This window comes from Periplaneta americana, chromosome 15, assembly GCF_040183065.1.
Source record: "Periplaneta americana isolate PAMFEO1 chromosome 15, P.americana_PAMFEO1_priV1, whole genome shotgun sequence".
NCBI lineage: Eukaryota > Metazoa > Arthropoda > Insecta > Blattodea > Blattidae > Periplaneta > Periplaneta americana.
In genome coordinates, this window is record NC_091131.1 from 59,938,946 (window position 1) to 59,951,758 (window position 12,813).

The 12,813-nt window shown below is 37.7% G+C and overlaps 1 long non-coding RNA gene across 1 annotated transcript in view; it reads left to right on the plus strand.

Moving 5' to 3' along the window:
* The window catches only part of LOC138714997 (uncharacterized), a 935,649-nt gene that overhangs the window by 816,074 nt on the left and 106,762 nt on the right, over positions 1-12,813 (plus strand). Inside the window, exon 4 of the long non-coding RNA XR_011336146.1 lies at positions 5,475-5,537. This is a non-coding gene — a long non-coding RNA (uncharacterized lncRNA). The remainder of the gene's footprint in view (positions 1-5,474; positions 5,538-12,813) is intronic.

Sequence of the window (12,813 nt, forward strand, 5' to 3'; positions counted from 1 at the left end):
TTAATAGGCCCACAATTTCATTTGTCTTCAGATGATAACAGTTTTTAAAGAAGTCAGATGTAGGTTCATAAATCTGCTTCTTCTCGTTGTCTACTTCCAAAGTCTGATCATTGCAGGTCTCAAATCGTATGGTGGGATCCAAAATGTATCCTGTTTTTTATTATTCCAGTCGATAGGAATTATGTCAACTCGTCTATGACTCCCATTATTCATAAACCTGAATGTTGCTGTTGTTGATCTTGATGGCAGATGCTGTTTTACTGTGCCTGTTGGGGAGATGTAACATTAGAGGAGTGGAGTAACAGCATGCCTGACCGTGAAAAGAGCGGGCCTGGGTTCAAATCCTGGTTGAGATTGTTTCCGGGGTTTTATCTCAACCCAATAAGAGCATATGCTGGGTAACTTTCGGCTTTGGACCCTGGACTCATTTCGCTGGAATTATCTGCAGTAATGTCACGAGAGGTCTCAGATTTCCCGATAAATCTCAGACCTCGAGTGACATTTATTAGGATTATTTCGTGGATAAAATAAAAATGTAAATAATATATTCCTAAAATTCGATGACCAAATGTTAATAATTGTATATTTACGAATACTTAACCTATTCAGACATTGTGAAGTTGAAATAGATGAATATCGATTATTGCAATAAAGAAATTCGATGTTGTTATTCAGTAAGGCCAATTGTTTTATTTCATTCACAAAATACAAATTTTATAGGCTACAATTATAGGTTAAGTTACCTGTGGGAGCAGGACCAATGTCAGCTGTACCTTATTTCGACCGTTATTCGTGGTACAGGAAAGCATTTTTTATAGCTCGACAAACGCATTCTCGCTGTAGTGTGTAACGGAACTAAATCATCATCTACACAGTTCAATATTCCAATCGCGTATGCGTGCAATCTGGGAAGAATATTGACAGAATCAAGTTTAAAAGGTACGTTCAATTAAGATCATGAAGATTTTGTGTCTACATGGAGCGCAGTTTTGAACATCGTCTCTTCACTGCTTAAATATATTAATTAATATTAAATATCAATATTGCATTCATTGCTTTAAAGTTGAAAGAAAAGTTTAACCATGTAGTTGCATCTTAATGTATTCATGATCATCAATTTACGGGGAAACCGTTGGCGACAACGACTAAACAAAAGAACGACCATGCGATAAATTGATAGCGATAAATCTAGCTGCAAAAATTATCGCGATGTCCGACTGTGATTGGTTGGAATTCAAAATTTCATTACACTTCATTGGTCGAAAATGGAATGAAGCCATATAAACTAAATAGTCACCTTCATCTCTTCTAGACACTGTATAACCACATCAATTGAAAAAGCGTCGTAAAATAACCAGTTTAAAAAAACATGGAATGCAGTTTGAGTGGAAATTTCGATATTAAATCATTAACAGATCCCTTGTGTGATTGATTGTTATGATTGTTATATTCTTCTTCAAATAAGAAGATTAAATGCACCCCACATCATCTGTATACCAAGTGACTCCGCAGTGAAACAGATGGAATCATTTTTGCAACGTGAATGAAGATGTTGCTTCGACTTGTGCCGGTGTTGCCTCCGCGCGCTCTCCCAGATTCAATTTCCCCAAATCTCCCGGCACTCTCTCGCATCTCGGCTTAATCCCGTGTCATGCAGCAGTTTTACTTGTCGAACCCTCGCTAGATGCCGAGTCACTTCAGCTCTAGCTTTCCTTCAGTAGTGCCAAATATCCGTCAGGAAACCAAATTTCAGAAGTCAGAGTTGCTTACCAACCCTTGCAAAATAACATGATAACATAACCTTTTATCGCTTCCGATACATTCTGCGATATTAGTACGGTATTGATAAGGACCACAGATTACAAATGTCCCGGAGAAGAGTATCAGAAAAGGTAAAAGCACAGTCTAGTATATAAGTCACGAAGCTCAATACGTAGTAAATATGCATCCATAGATAGTTGCTAATCACTAGGATCGCTAATATCGCCTCATTACAGACAATGCGAAATAGTACCGGCACAGTCTATTGTTTCTAGCACCCTAACAACTCAAGCTTCGTGACTGTATATACTAGACTGTGGTAAATGTAAGACCCGTTTCTTGTAGTAAGGTGCATAGGCGCGCTGACTTCTTTGAAATATTGAGGGGGGGGGGGGGCAGGACTCTGCACTAAGTCCGAGAAAACTTTAATAGCCATTTCTAAAAAATTTCCTTACATATTACACAAAATAACATCATCTCATTTTTCATGTAATACCCATGGAAATTGCTTAACTCAAGACGGTTAAGAACTACGGCCTAACTGCACTAGACTTTCCCTTTCATTGCCTTGTTCACCCTTCATTTATCGTTGCAGCGATGATGAATATGACCTATTAGTTTTTATGCCCGACCATGCCGAAATGTAGTAATTATACACCTGGTAGCAGTCCTTTAATGCATGTCATTAAAGTACACCGACTCATTAAAGTACAGGTGTTCAGCCAAGGACAACTCAGCTTACAGGTGTTCAGCCAATGACAAGTCAGCTTTGTACCGTTATAAAACCGCAAGTATCGATTATTCTCGGATATGCAATCGAAAGAGAATTAGCGAAACGTCACGGAGGCTGGAAATCCAATACTGTCGCAGAAGGTTATGTTCTGTTACTATAATAATTAGCATTAATTGTAAATAATATTCAAATACATTCAATTTGTCATCTCGTTTTTCAATGTCGAATTCAATAATCAAGGTTATATCAAGTTTAACTGGATTACATCAAGGTCAATGACATTATTGTTCCTCGGAAAAAATCAATACTTTCGCGTCTGCGCACATCTCACAATTCACGACCTAGAACAAGGTCACTTCCGATCTTGTCAGATACAAATGAAATGTATACATCTGAATAATTTCAAGTTAGAAATATGGTCGAGCATAAAAAGTCGTATGAAACTTTCCTATAATGGTAATTAAGACGCTCGTATGAATATTATGAAACTCGCTTGCGCTCGTTTCATAAATATCCATACTTGCGTCTTAATTACTATCATTATAGGCTCGTTGCATAATGTACTATATTGCCACTACTATAATCCAATTTATCATTATGTTCCCGTTCATAACAGCTTTTTGGACGGTTTAATTAATTAAGAATTTATCAATTATCAATAGTTAATCGCAATCACTGATCACTTACCTAGCACACGCTCGCGACGATGATCATTACAATAACCGATTACTGAAACTGATTGTTAAGAGTTACTTTTAAATTTCGTAACAAATTTAATTGTTTATGAAATAAATTGATCATTAATAATGTGCTAACTGATATTAGACAAAGATATAGTCATACACTAAACCAGTGGTCGTCAGCACTCGCTGAAATTGGTAAAGGGTAAGCGGAGCAACGTGATTTGCCCCGTAGTGGAGCAGGAAGAGGTAGAGAGCATACCTGCTAGCAGCCACGAATGCACACTGGTGCTGTAAAGTGTAAGAGACCTGCGTGTAAGAGACGCTAGCCCGAGAGTGCACTGAGTTGACGACCGCTGCACTGAACCCTCGGCAAGCTGGGCGGGGTTCATTTTTACTCTGTACCACATTTTTCTTTAGATCTTGACAACGATTGAAGAAATATGGCTGGTTTCTTTTATAGCTGAATATTTAGATTTTCTGTTCGATAGTAAAATATAATTACAATTATACAAATATAAATAAATGTAAATACAAAATTACATAACATTCCGATGATTGGGTTTATATATATATATATATATATATATATATATATATATACACACACACACACACACACATATTTATTCAAAAATATATCTCCAACTTTGTCTAAAGGGGTATTTAAAAATAAAATGGTTTAACAGGATTTAGTTAAAAAATAAAATACACAATTTTGTACAAAGTCGTTCCACGGATGGCGAGTTATTATAATTTGTGTGAACAGACAGACACACAGACAAACATGCTGTCATTAGTACGTAGTTTTATGCAGTTTATTATTGCACACCCGCCTAAAATGAAATTAAAACAATTCAAAGAAAATAACGTGGGGTTTACAGCGTGTGAATTTCATGTCAGCTTGCGGAGGGTTAACTTAACTGTTAATTCCGTATTATTATTATTATTATTATTATTATTATTATTATTATTATTATTAATATTAAGTTACACAACGCAGAGCTGCTCGCATTATATCCTTCACCTGACATAATTAGGAACATTAAATCCAGACGTTTGAGTGTTAGTTGGGAGGCCGGAGGGGAAAAGACCTTTGGGGAGGCCGAGACATAGGTGGGAAGATAATATTAAAATGGATTTGAGGGAGGTGGGATATGATGATAGAGAATGGATTAATTTTGCTCAGGATAGGGACCAATGGCGGCCTTATGTAGGGCGGCAATGAACCTCCGGGTTCCTTAAAAGCCAGTAAGTAAGTATTATTATTATTATTATTATTATTATTATTATTATTATTATTATTATTATTATTATTATTATTTACGCTTGGTTGTACTTATAATCGCTACTGTTTTCGATCACAATAGTTAGTAGGTACATTTGAACTGAGCTGGAAAAAATGTAGATCGTAGACGAAGAAGTGTAGTCACTATTGTGTCATGTGTGGAGATTCACCGATCTCAAATGCAGGAGGAAAAAAGAGGGGGGCTTTGTGAGTTGGGTCACTAACATGGTCATTGTGAGATCTGATCGCTTCTATGGATTTGAAACAACAGTTTTTAGCTTTTGTCCTAGTTCATCTTTCAAACATTAATTACTTTTTTTGACATAAGGAATCTCTCATCTAATTATCTGGACGGGTGAGACCCCTGTATTAATTTTATTGGGGAGAGCGTTGTCCCTGATTTCATAGGTTGAGGGGGCAGAATGTGGGATTGAAAATCGAAAACCGTTCTTTACAGCATTTACAGAAAGATTTAGATACGTATATTTTGTACGTGTAGGCCTGATTGCAAAAATGGAGGTTGTAAGACATCCTACAAAAATGTTTAAATATAATCCTTAACCTTACACGATGAAAGAGTAATGGAACGGAGAAAAACTCTCTCCGGCACCTGGATTTGAACCCGGGTTTTCAGCTCTAGGTGCTGATGCTTCATCCACTAAGCCACACCGGATACCCATCCCGGTGTCGGACAGAATCGTAAAATAATTAGTGGTTTTCCGTAGCGAGATAAAATGCTGGTGGACAGAAAAATTGTCTTTAATTTTCAATTGGAGGTGGTGGTTGTGGTGCTTATTATTATTATTATTATTATTATTATTATTATTATTATTATTATTATTATTATTATTATTAAATTACCGGTAATAAATAGGGCATACGTAGGCCTGTATTGCAAAATGTTTATTTCTTATGCATTACAATTGCCATTTATGTATTATTCACCATTTTCCATATTTCTCTTCTGAACTTTTGTTCTGATTTGATGTAGCGTCTGATTCCTTTGTTGCAGGTAAGCGAGGTAGCATGACGTCATCACAAGAAGTGTGTTGCTGACGGCACGGGCCCTTTCTTTGTGAGTGCTTCGTCCCTAGGGCGAAATAATCTCTAGATGCATGACAGTCTGTCTGTGTGTTTTAAACTGATTTTCAAAGTAAGCATAACTTTGAAACAAGGCAGAGGATTGTAGACTTAAAACATTCTGTTGCAATATTGTGCTTCCTTTGTGGCCTTTGTTTCTGATCAATGATTGACATTCGGAAGAAGTCTTCTTTTAAGCGTTTCCGTTGCATCCATATTTTTTAAAAAAGATCGTCGTTTCGAAAATACTTTATGCCACATCTTATTGTGCATTACTTAATGGCTTAGGCATTGGAGCCAATTCCAGGGATTCCTGATGTTAAATGCTCCGTAGAACGATATTGTACATTAAATATTTCGAAAAAACATGTAGGCCTAATAATATTGTATTTTTTCGTATTTTCGTAATACCAAATAGGTACCATAGTTTCTTTGCTAAGTCTGGCGCAGTTGTGGATACTCTTTAAGTCGCAAGTATACTTCAACATTACGTTTTATTTTGTATTTGTCCGTCAAGAAGTCCAGAGCTGAAAATTATACGAGTTATACAGGGTGCGTCAGAAAGAACGGATGGATTTCAAACTATCAATACGCAGCGAGGGGAGGGATAAAGTGAGGGGGACCACGACTGTTGGTTCAGCGAGAGAATGCAGTTTCAGTTGAGAACATGGTGTTGGTCTGGTGTACAACGTGCTTTCATCGCAGAGACATTTTTGAAAAATGAAGAGTCTGTGATCGTCACTCAGGACTCATTTCGACATCGGACGTCACGCTAGGATTCCAACTCGGGCGGCTTCATTTCGTACCACAGGTTCAACATTAAAGAAGAAATCACCTGGACGAACACGGAGCGCGTGTACTCCTGCAAATGTGGAGACAGACAGTAGGTTGTCCTGCCACCTCAACCATCAGCCCGCAAACATGCTATTGCACTGAGATTGTCGAGGTTCGATAAGATCTCGCGCCCTGCGAGTTCTTTCTTTGGGACCACTTGAAGGCGTAAGTAACCACATACACTGGACGAACTGAAGACGGCGATTCGTGAAGAAATTGCGGCAATCCCACCAACTATGACTGTGCAAGTTACAGCGAACTTCAGAAAACGCCTCGATGCCTGTATCGAAAGCCAAGGACATCATATGGATGATGTTGTATACCGTAAATAAACTGCATGTATTGGTGAATCTGTTGATAACAATAAATTTTTGATTTGATGAATCCTTACAATTTTCTTGCCCTGTGAAATCCATCCGTTCTTTCTGACGCACCCTTTATTATCATACAAGTATGCTGATGCATTAAAAGTTGTATTTCAATTCGGGAAACATCGGGATATATACTGTCCGTTACTCAGGAGAAGACGAGCGGAAAGAATGTGACCTTCTTGACTATCGCTGCTGATTATTATAAACATCGCTCAGATAAGCATCCCAGTAGACAGGTTATTACTCGTACAGGAAACATGAGTAACAATGCGTATGGAAATTAAAGCTAAGTTGAACAGAAGGAGACCTAATGTTTCCGCTTACTGCAGTACAAATATTGCACATGTTGTCTTACGTTATCTGTTCACATCCCTTCCTCCTCAGTCCGCTCTCGTCTTCTCCTGAGTCACCGACAGTAGGTGATGCATGCAACCAAGATTGCAACAGAGACATTGTAGGCAAAATGATTTTTGAGCTCAAATCCGAAAATTTCCTTACTGACTGAAGATTCTTCAATTTTATTTTTTCCATTGCAGAAAAGATAATATTCTCTTAATTTTAATGCCAATCAATTAAGGGATTTTATACTATTAAAGATTTATGACGAAAATTCATCATGATGTATTGCTAGAAGGTCGCTGAGGGTGGGAAGAATCGAAGTTTTGATCTCAACGATGCCACAAGTTTAATTTATTTATCGCTGTTTCAGACTTATCGTGAACGGTGCTCATAGTTAAAGGAGAACCCTGAAGTTTATAATTAACGAAACAACTAAAAGTATCAGATAGGTAGACAAGACTTGCACGCAAAAAGAAGTTCCTTCAGCGAATTCATTCCTGTTAAACTCTTTGTGTCAGAAGTCTGAGATAAGCAGAAATATTCCAGGAAGCTGATAAAAATTACAGAACATGATAAACTTATACTCATTTTCTGGAATCTGTGGAGTATAGGAACCGAAACAAGTCTTTTGCGCAAGTGGAGAGTGGAGGGGGCCAGTCCAATGGCCGCTATGGGGAAAGCATTGATTGAAGACAAGCGTCTAAAATGCCACTCCTATCTATCAATTTCTATCACGCGTTTCTTACCCCTTAGCGGCAGTGAGCCGATGCAGCCCGCAATACACTCCCGCAAAGATAGGTTCCGCCCATTCGCTTATCATAGGCTCCACAGAATCCAGAAACGGATTGTAGTTAAAATAAATTTGGTAACACACCTTGGTTACACGGACCTCGAGAGGTCCACGGATCACAAGTTGGGAACCGCATTAGATTAAGTAAATAAATACTAACTCTAATAACAGAGAACTTCCTTTACAGAATAGACAAATCTTCCAATATCATTATTCGGAAGAAGAAAAAAACTATAACTTGAAAGGCAGAAATCAGAAGAATGTAAATTCATGGAAAAACCAGTGAATAAAATTTGGCATCAGGATTGCATTAGGTTACTTCACAAATGCAAATCAAAACAGAAGTAGAGGTTAGCTGTTTCTGATTTCATTTTTATGCGCAGCGAATGTCAGAGGTCGTGCCTGACTCGTCCCGCCGAGGATTCATTTTCAACACAGTGTTGCATACGTCGCTTTTCTGTAAAACTGTAAGACAATCAATTGTTTCCCATCCGTTTACGAAAATAAATGAAAGCCTTTTGAAGGCCTCGCTATGACGATGTAGTCGTCAACTGTTTTGCCTGAACTTCATGTCTGCTTTGTGTTTTGAAACTTTTCCCCTTTCGAAACTCTAAACGAAAGCAGTTCGATTTAAAATTATAGTACCTACTTTACTTTAGTTATTGTGTATTTAAAATGTTTGAAAGACATCAACATCTCTGTTAAATTTGACGTGCCTCAGTTCCAGCACAGTTGGTATCTTGACGTGAGTAGAGCGACAGACATGAATAAATTGCAATAGTGCCGTGTTACAAATTAATGCATATATTATTACGCACACTGATTGTAAGTGGAACGTCTGGCAAACTGATCTCACTGTAAAATATGTGCGCTCTCTGAATATGTAGTAGGTACATCGAGACCTGGCATGGAACTGTACGATAGGGGAAAGAATGAGGTATCAGAAAGAGAATTTGTTTCATGATGGTTAATATTATACGAATCTATCGACATGGAAGTTCATTTCAGACTAAAATCTATCTTTCCCCTCCATACCCATTGGTGATATAGCCACGGGACATGATCATAGGACAGGTCTCATCTTCTCTACTGTATTTGTAAGAAACGTCCGGAGTCTAAGCACTGTTTCTAAGCACTGTGTGGTGTATCCGTGAGCCATTTTTGTAATAGTATCGCCTCAAGTTCTGAGGACTGCTAGGCAGCATATCAGTGTTATTATTAGGGAATAAATTAACATGGACAAGGAGGAGAGATCTTGCAACACATAATTAGGAATGTTTGTTGTTGCTGAAGATGATTTCATTCCACGCTTTGTTTGTGAAACACAACAGATAAGAGCTCGGGTATGAACATTTTATTTAATTTAAACAAATCTCTCGCCTCTCGCTCATGTCCATCAAGTAAGGCAATACGTCTTGTTATGATTCCCTGTTATCGGGCTTCATCAATCGATATCCTTCAAGATATACTGAAAGATGGTTGTTTAAAAAACGATTTGGCTTTCCTATTAGCAAATCTAAGCTTTTTGTGTGACACTATAAAAACTCGAAACATCCAAAAACCTGTTGTCTGAAACAGGGAGATGCGTGCCGTGAAAATTAAACTAGACTCGCTACCAGGTTCACAAGTACAATTAGGCCTACTAAGGGACAAATTCCAGAATGTGTTTGGGAAAAACAGTGGATATAAAAAAGTGTGTAAAGTTGCTCAAGTATTGGAGGGTGTGCCTGTAGGTGAAATTGACGGTGTGTGTGTTTGTGACATTCCTGTCTTTAAATATGCACGTCTGACGTCCTGTGATGTGGAAAGATCTTTTTCACAGTATAAGTCGTTATTCAGAGATAATCGGCATGCATTTGTGATGGAGAATTTGGAGATGACCTTTGTTGTTCACTGCAATTCTCGGCCAACTACTAGCACTCAAGTGTGGTTGGTGAATACCAAGTAACATTTTTTTTTCCAAGCTAAGTAAGGCATTTTTGTCATATTTTTTTTAAAAAATATATATATTTTTTATTTTTAGCAAATATTTTCGTACTTTTTAGCACATAAAAATAAATATATTAAAATTTTTATTACATAAAAATCCGCTCCCTAGTGATGACTGATGACTGTCGATGAGTAGTACTTGATATCCTCAAGTTTATAACACGACAAGCGGCATCTCTTGAGTTTTAGGACATGTATGCCTAGTGCCAAAGTTCGATTCTAGTACAACGAGCCACATATCTTGGTATAAGCCGATCTGTAAGGCTTTAGCGCGGTTAACCCGTCAGATCTCACTGCTCCTCTCCTACGGTAACATTCGCGTTGCCATGGAAACGTCTTTTTTACTTTACAAGGCGAAACACACGAGCTTGCCGCCCATTTCTTTTGCATGCTTGCATTTTTCATCTCGAAATGCATTGTTTGCTTTGCTTTTTCCGTTTGTCTGCCTGACATAGCTACTGCTTATCTGTTCAAATGAGAAGAGCTTGCGTAATAGGTGAGCAGATCTTTATTTAATGCTCCTCTTAAATATGGATGACTAGTGGGGAAATTTTCTTCCCTTAGAACTTCTTCTTTTTCTTCTCTTGTGCAACAGACTGATTCAGACCAAGATCATCTTTAGGCCTACTATTCCTTCCAAACTATCCTATTGTCTGTTGCTCTATTCCAGGATCTAATTCCAATCACTTGGAGATCCTGTCGTACGCTGGCCAGCCATCTCAGTGGAGGTCTGCCTCGTTTTATTGTCCCAATAACTTCATAGAAGCTTACTTTCTTACATAGTCTGCTATGCTCCATTCGATCTGTAGGTGCCCCAGCCATCTTATTCTAGTGGCTTTACTTGGTTTTATTAAGTCTGGATCTTTGTGTAGGTTATATAGCTTTTGGTTATAACTGACTCCTCATACTCCTGAATCTTGTATAGGGCCGAATATGATACGTTTCCGGCTCTATCTCAGAAGCGGATGGACCGAATTATTTTTTTTTTCGGTATCATGCAATGAAAAACAATAATACGTTTACAGGGGTTAAAAATTAATACAAGCCATTTATAACAAATGACAATAGAAACAGAATCATAGCAATAATTCACTGCATACTGATAAACACCCAAGCCACCGGCGTGGCTCAGTCGGTTAAGGCGCTTGCCTGCCGGTCTGAAGTTGCGCTTGGCGCGGGTTCGATTCCCGCTTGGGCTGTTTACTTGGTTGGTTTTTTTCCGAGGTTTTCCACAACCGTAAGATGAATGCCAGGTAATCTATGGCGAATCCTCGGCCTCGTCTCGCCAAATACCATTTCGCTATCACCAATTTCAAAGACACTAAATAACCTCGTAGTTGATACAGCGTCGTTAAATAACCAACTAAAAAAAACACTCAAAGATCTTACGCAATATAACCTAAGATGTTAAAGCGTGTATGAATAAACTTAACAAAAAGAAAAATGCGCCAGACCAAAGAAACCGGGTAACGCCGATTCCCTCCAAAACATCAGGTTCTGATTCCTTCCCCAGAAAGGACACAGTCCTTTTCCCTCCCAATTTTTCGTTATTCATATTTAGTGTAATCTAATTCCCTCCATAGTACAGTACCTATATTTCTTAACCAGTCACACAATTTTCCGTCACACTTTATACAGACTTCTGACTGTCAAATAACCAAATAATACAGGAAATAGCCTTGGTGTGTTTAAAAGTTATGTACAGGGACATCATTTTATTTTTACTTCTATTTTTATTGTACCTGAGTTTTTGGATGTACTTCACTCCCACCCCTTCTACTAATGAAGTTCAACCGTTCTCCATACAGATCCAAGACCGCATATACAGTCATAGTAACCTTACAGTTATAGTAAACAGTACGTTCCAAAAATATGTTCGCATTTTCCAGTAACGAAAGAGCTTTCAATATTGAATCATTTTCGCACAAATACTGCCGTCCATTTGCCTACATCGCATCGCGGTTTCCCCCACCTGCTTCTATTCGCTTCTCTGTAAAGGCTAGTAGCTGGGCTGTCTTAGCTCTTTTCCGAGAACATTTCTGTTAGGAATTGGACGTCTACGTAATATTGTACCCATACAATAAATAAAATAACTTAAATAAAAGGGCCTCGTTAAGTAATTAACTGTCACGTGATTTCCTCCCTTTCTACGACCCTGCAACATAACCACTTGGACGGACAGTAGATAGCATGTCTGAGTAATTTTATCTTTTCGGATAGGGCAGAAGTGAAGATTGAATTTACAGTACGTAAGGTACTCTTTTATAGAGTAGGTACAGAATTATTTCAACATGAGTTACTGGTACGAAGGACGAAAATGGTAATTGGAATTAGGTACAATAGTCTATAGTGCGATAATATGCACAAAAGAACTGAAGCCTGTATCGAAATCAACGGCCACCATTTTCAAAAATGTGTTTAAATATCCGTATTATGATTATTTTTCAATTTAACTTCATTCTCTATATTGTACGCTAATGTGCTGTAACAGTACAATATACACTGCATAATTAATACGTCCTAATGGATAGTTCACTTCGTGAGTAAAAACACTAAGTGTTAATACAGTACTGTATTCTGATTAAACAAAAACCTAATGAAAATTATCAAACTCAAAATTGCGATATTTCCTACTTTACATAAATGGATGAACAACTTTTCTTCCCTCCTATACCTAGTAAAGTGATTTGTATTTTACGCCAGTATCATCGAACTCCAGTCTTGGAAGGGGGAGCAAGCGGTGTTTCCTGTTCTAGACCTTTAATCAAAAGATATAGCCAGGTTAGTATTAAAAATGTTAGTAAAAATAAAATGATGTCCCTATATTTGTGTTTAAAAGTTATGTATTTGTATACAAGGATTTTTCCCCCTGCCAGTTATGCCAATTAATTAAAATATTTTAAGTTTGTATAAAAGTTATTAAAACAGTTGTTTGTTTGTTCTACATG